Source organism: Vanellus vanellus, assembly GCF_965231255.1.
Source record: "Vanellus vanellus genome assembly, chromosome: 9".
Classification (NCBI taxonomy): domain Eukaryota; kingdom Metazoa; phylum Chordata; class Aves; order Charadriiformes; family Charadriidae; genus Vanellus; species Vanellus vanellus.
This window is the reverse complement of record NC_138914.1, coordinates 7,144,128-7,150,127: the sequence shown is the minus strand read 5'-3', so window position 1 is coordinate 7,150,127 and position 6,000 is coordinate 7,144,128. Positions and strand designations below refer to the sequence as shown.

Sequence of the window (6,000 nt, the reverse complement as noted above, 5' to 3'; positions counted from 1 at the left end):
TATTCCGCTTTGTACAGGATAACGGAAGATTTGTTGTGCCATTCAGAGTGAATTTATATATATATATATATTTTTTTTTTTTTACCATCATCATCTGGCCCCTCTTCAGAGCGTTCATCCAGGAAAGGGGAGGCATGGGGTCCCGATCCATGCTCCAGTGATTACTTAAGTACATCAAACGTTCATTAGATAAGGTAAAATCAACAAATATTCACCGAGGCATGGACTAGAGAGGAGGAAGGAAATCAAACTATTAATTCAAAGGGCAAGAGGAGCATTTCTGAGCAACGTATAAAGCCTTCTATGGGAGAAAAACAGCAGCACTGATGAAGAGGAAGAAAGGGGAGGCAGGAGACATGATAAATTCTACAATTAAAATAGGAAGTAGAAGAGTTTTGAAGAGAAATGAAAGGGAGAATAAGGAGTCCGGGTGTGTTGGAGTGGAAAAGGCGAGTAAGTAGAGATGAGGTGATAAGGTCAGCCGGAGTGAAAAGCACCTCGGCAGCTCCACTGAGCGGGACAGGGAGGGTGACACAGTGGGTGTTCCTGAGAAGGGGTCACTGTCATCCAGACATAAGGGGAAGAGGAGGTTGCACAGACATGGGCAGAAAGAAAAGACGAGAATGTCAGAGAAACAGTGCCATTTGCATGGACAAATAAGGCATGGAAACAGAAAGAAGCCAAGCTACAACGTGTGGGTAGAGGAGAGCAATGTTCATGGATATAGCGGCAGATGCTGCAGTGGGACGGTGGGATGCCAACATCAAACCCAAAATGCACAGTGACGACAGTGATTAACTTCTGACCAGCAACAGCTCCAGCAGAGAGTTTAGTGTTTGTTATGCTAAGTTTACGACAGTGTTAAGACATCAAGAGAGAGGATATGCGTGGGATTAGGCTGATCGCATTTACCCAGGTCCTCACGTCTGACAGACTGCTGGTTTGAAGGCAAGCTTGCTTTCCTGGCAAACCTTTAAACCCTTTTTTGGTCTAATCCTGTTCTGACAGAATCCCCTTCTCTTATCTTCTGATTATACTCCTAAAGACTCTGCCCAAGTACAGTCCTACTAGTAAAGCATAATATTAACAGCATGCATAACCCAGTACAGTATTGAACTGCTCCATCACAGTAATTACTGCAACAATAACGCTTGATCTAGTTGAACAAAATCTATGTACATTCACCAGGAACAGAAGTTACAGCTGCTAGAAGTCAGATTCATAAAAGCAGCATTAGAAAAAAATGCAGATTTGTGGGGGGAAAAAAAAAAAAATAAAAACCTATTGTTGCAGATTTACCCATGTACCAATCAATTTTCGCCTCTAAGCTGAAACAGGTTTTTGTTTGGTGACTGACACATATTTGAGTCACAGCTGAGGGGAGAGAATAATACCCACCTGCTGTCATATTGTTCTCCAGCTGATTGTCCTCTTGATCTGTAGTGCTCACATTCGCAACGGGGAGTACACAGAGAGAGAGAGGAAAAGGGGGTTGGACAGACAGAAGAGATGAGCCGGAGAGAACAGCCAAAAATGCACAAAATGGCCTAATCAGCAAAGTGGAAATCAGGGTGTTTTTGCAGGAGGGTAAAAAAAAAGAAAGAAAGAAAAAGAATAAAAGGTTACTAGGTGAGATCTTTTTTTTTAAAATAACCATGAAATAAAGCCTTATATCTCATGCAAATAAACAGCTCAGATCATCTTGCTACCTGAGGCTGCTTTTTTCCTTCCACAATCCAACAACTCTGTTGACTTTTTCATGCTTTAGTTCACCTTTTTCAACGCTTTTGAGTCGCTCTGCAAAGACCAGTACTCATGGGAACCCTCCCACAGCCATGAGACCAACGGATGGATGACCTGCTCAGTACCTGCGGCCACGCATCTGTCTGCAAAAGGAAAGGATATAACGGGAATGGAAATGTCCACAGCACTTTTTGCAGGTACCAACTGCCAGTGGAGACTGATCCTGGGTGATGGAGTGTGACGGGCACAATCTCACCCCCCCAGCCCCCATGCAAAGCCATAGGTAAATGGATTCATGTGCACACAGTGGTTGGCTGAAAAAGCTGAACACTGCACTTGACAGCGAGGCTGGGTGCAGAAATGCAGATAATTAATGAAATAGTCTCCTCCTGTAATAAAGACCCTCCAGGATGAGCGGTCTCGGCACAGCCGGGGGGTCCCACGCTCAAGGATGCAGCGCAGGTACCCAGGGCTTAGGCTGGGGTTGTGTCCCCCCTACAACCCAAACACCTCATTTTCTTTGAACAGAACCATTCTCTACCAAAGCCTATGATAGCTCTACGGTGTATGACGGATAGCCCAAAAAATCACATGCAATCTACTGTTTTGCCCTGTCCCCCAGCACAGCATGAGGCAACGTCTTCCCAGCGCAGTTTTGCCCTGCGCATAATAATACAATAATAAATATCCTGTCATTGCGAATGCCATACCCTCAGCAGTTAGCAAAATGGAACCAAAAAATCATTCCAATTGTATCACTTCAACTTGCGTAGTATAAAAAAAAAAAAAAAAGCTTATGTACACTTTAAGTCAATATTTTAATAGCAATTCCAACACAAACAGCTTTAGTAACCAGGCAAGCCTATTATTTCAGAGCATTTTTAAAAGCTCACGAGCAGTGATTCTTTAGCAGGTACCCTGCAAGAGCTAGTTTTCCTTTCACTGGCCTGCAGTCTCTTCCTGTACAACCCAAATTACTTTGCTGCTGTCTATTCTGGATGCCAAAACAGAATATAAAGCTTACAGACACCGTCTGAAACGAAGCATTAAACAAAAATTACATGGAATCCGACTGTGACTACACAGAAAGCCTAAATCGGAGCAGTTCTCACTCAAGATGAGAACCTTTTTTTTTTCTCTTTTTTCCCCCATTAAGTATTTTTACTTGCCCAGGCCAACCTTCCAACCTGCATTCAAAAATATTCATACAACTGACAGCTGAAAGCCATGTCCGTGCAGCGCCTGTGGAAGAAGAGCACCAGGCTCAGCTCTGAGCTGGAGATGCTCAGGACTCCCTGTGCGCCCTGTCATTGTCACTGCAGGATGGGATGAAGGGACGAGGGTGCAGCACGTTTTTACACTTACTCGCTGATGCTGGTTTATGTCTTCCCGTAGCTTCTGTATATCAGCAGCCTTGGTATCACAACAGTCCTTCCGCCAGTGACACGATATAGCCCCAGTGTGGGAAAGCACCGAAATGCTCACCAACTACTTGGGAAGCGAGAGCCAACTGCTTACCTGTGGCCAGGTACCAAAATAAGAGCTTATCTACTGAAGTGATACAGCTCCTATGCTAAAGAGCTTTCCATTTAAATTTGCAAGATAAATCAAAGTGTGACAAATGCAAAAAAAACCCAAAACAAAACAAACAAAAAAAAAAGCCAGAGTTTTCAAGTGTGATCAAGCTCTTAATCCCACCGTGAGTCCCAACGTTCCTGCCACGTTCCCAGCACTGGGAGCTCGCAGCTGCCCCAGCACTCATGGGTGCCCGTTGTAACTGCCTTCGTCTTCGAAGGAAGAGGTGCCTTTGAGCTACGTTTTTACAGTTCAGTTGTTTGTACAAAAGAATTGCTTTTTGAAATGCCCATGATCCCTCTGGGATTCAGGCGGCTGATCCACTCGCAGGGCTCCTTCTCTGAGTGGGAGTTGAGGTTTGTGCCAAGGCTGCACTGCAGTCCCGCTGCAGCCCAGCGCCCCACGTCCCCGCCGCCGTCATACCCAGAGACCCACAATGTGCCAAAACCAGGCGAGTTCAAAAAAATGAAATGTAAAACTCATGTCGTTATCTATGATAGACTGGAGCCGCTTTGTCAAAAGTCCAGGCTTAATTATAATGTTTCAATTCATCCTGCTCTCTTTAATGAGGAAGACTCATTAATATACACAGTCAAACTCAGGTTTCCCTACCTCGTAGCGCATCGCATTCTTACGCTGATGCGTTACCTGCTGCATAGATTCTCATTAAGTATGACATAGACTTGTTACATTGCTGAGCTGGCTGTAAATTGAACTTGTCATAGTGAAGTGCATGTTTTCCAGTTCTTCCTCTCTTTGGTTCCTGTTGCTATAGTGACCATCAGAAATCAGAGCAAAAAAGGCAAAGAGAAAGAAGATCCTTTCTCTGTTTAAATAGTACCTTCCATCTATAGCACCAGCAGCATTCTTTCGTTTCAGCTTTACTTGTTAAGATAACTATACAAAAGAACTCCGCTCTTCCAGATTTCAGGGTCTCATCCAAATCTGCTGCAGTCAAAGGCAGTCTTTTCAATGGCTTCAAGGAGCTCTAGATCAGGCCTATACTGTCTAAAAGATGAATTCAATACTGATTTGCAGCATTTTGCAGTTCGCATTACCTTAAAATCCCCAGTATAGGTATATGCTGATGTCCTGCTTTGAACAGTGACCGATGCTATGAGCAGAACAGGACATCCATCCATCCATCCATCCATCCATCCATCCATCCATCTGATGGATAAAGCCAATGCTGAATCTCACTTGTTATCACATGCCCTTTTCATCTCCTGGATTTATGTACCACTTCTTTGTTTAAAAGATAGGATGAGTGCTCCTTGATATTGGGCATTAGTGTTAAAAGGCAAAAGTAAGCCCGGGTTTAAATGACGGGCCTCAGGCACTGTCTGAGGAGAGACGCATGAATGCTAAACCACACGTTACAGCCTCAGCACAGTATGTGCATGTGACGGATGAAATCAACCTATTCAGCACCAGAAGAGCGTCAAACTACACGTTCGGTGCGGGGATCTGCTGTTACCGTTGAAAATGAGGAAGACATTAGGAACCATATACTGCTCACGGTGAGATGCAAAACCTGAAGCAGCTTAAGCAAGCTCAGCAGCTTAACTTGAAGTTAACTTAAGTGCAGCAAACTTAAGCAGCTTAAGCCAAGTGTGCCAGTTAACTGCGGGTGCGCAACTCCTGAACAGGAGCAGGTGACCATTTGACAGTGATAACTGCTCATTAGCAGTAATGCTGTATTAAACTGAAATACTGCCTGTACTCAGGCTTCTCCCACCTACCCAGTGGGGATGTGCACAGATTACGCCCCCCCTGCAAGCCACCACGCTGAGCTAAGCCTTCCGTTATTTTAGACATGTCATTTCTACCTTTAGATATCTTGACACATGAAAATGTATGGCTAAATATGTTGATGAATTGTAACTGGTACTATCTTCTAGAGCAGTGGTACCCAAACGGTAGCGCGTATCATTTATGGTAAACGAGGTTTTTTTAAGCGGTACGTGAAGACAGGCTCTTGCCGCCCATGAGCTGGTGGAGAAGTGGCACTGCCACCGCCGCTCCAGGTGACACCACGGCAAAAGGCAATGAGGGGCTGTGGCAAGAGACCTCTGTACTGAATAACAGGTAACTATTGCACACATGAAATTAATAGCCTTGACTCCAGCTGCTCCTCGGACCGCTGGGACTGCAGTTTGCTCCTGTGTGTAAGAATCAGTCAGTCCTACAAACAGGTTGAGACTCTTCAGTGACTAAACACTGAAGAGAGGAGTTCCAAGGATGCAATCTGCACGTAATCACAGCTACATTTGTATCTCTCCATAAAGACCCACTTTCCTATAAGTAAGAAAAAGCCCATATGTGGCATCGCTTAGCAAACACGGCGCTGGCAGCAGTATGATCAGTGCTATTAGCGGGAGCACAGCACCCACGACAGCACGGCAGGACAGCTGCAATGTCATTCCGGAAACAATGATTAACAACAACATTAGACAGAGGAAATTTGACCAAACGCTGCTAATGCATCATAACAAAACAAACAAAATAAAAAAAATCCCCACCCAGCAGGCAGCTGCTGGCTGCTGCTGAGAATCATAGAATGGTTTAGGTTGGAAGTGGACCTTAAAGCCCATCTCGTTCCACCCCCCTGCCATGGGCAGGGACACCTCCCCCCAGCCCAGGTTGCTCCAAGCCCCGTCCAACCTGGCCTTGAACACCTCC

At 45.0% G+C, this 6,000-nt stretch overlaps 1 long non-coding RNA gene across 1 annotated transcript in view; it reads right to left on the bottom strand.

Moving 5' to 3' along the window:
* Window positions 1–1,762: 1,762 nt before the first annotated feature.
* The window catches only part of LOC309675550, a 159,287-nt gene continuing 155,049 nt past the window's right edge, over window positions 1,763–6,000 (bottom strand). The window contains exon 4 of the long non-coding RNA XR_014269509.1: window positions 1,763–1,886. This is a non-coding gene — a long non-coding RNA (uncharacterized lncRNA). The remainder of the gene's footprint in view (window positions 1,887–6,000) is intronic.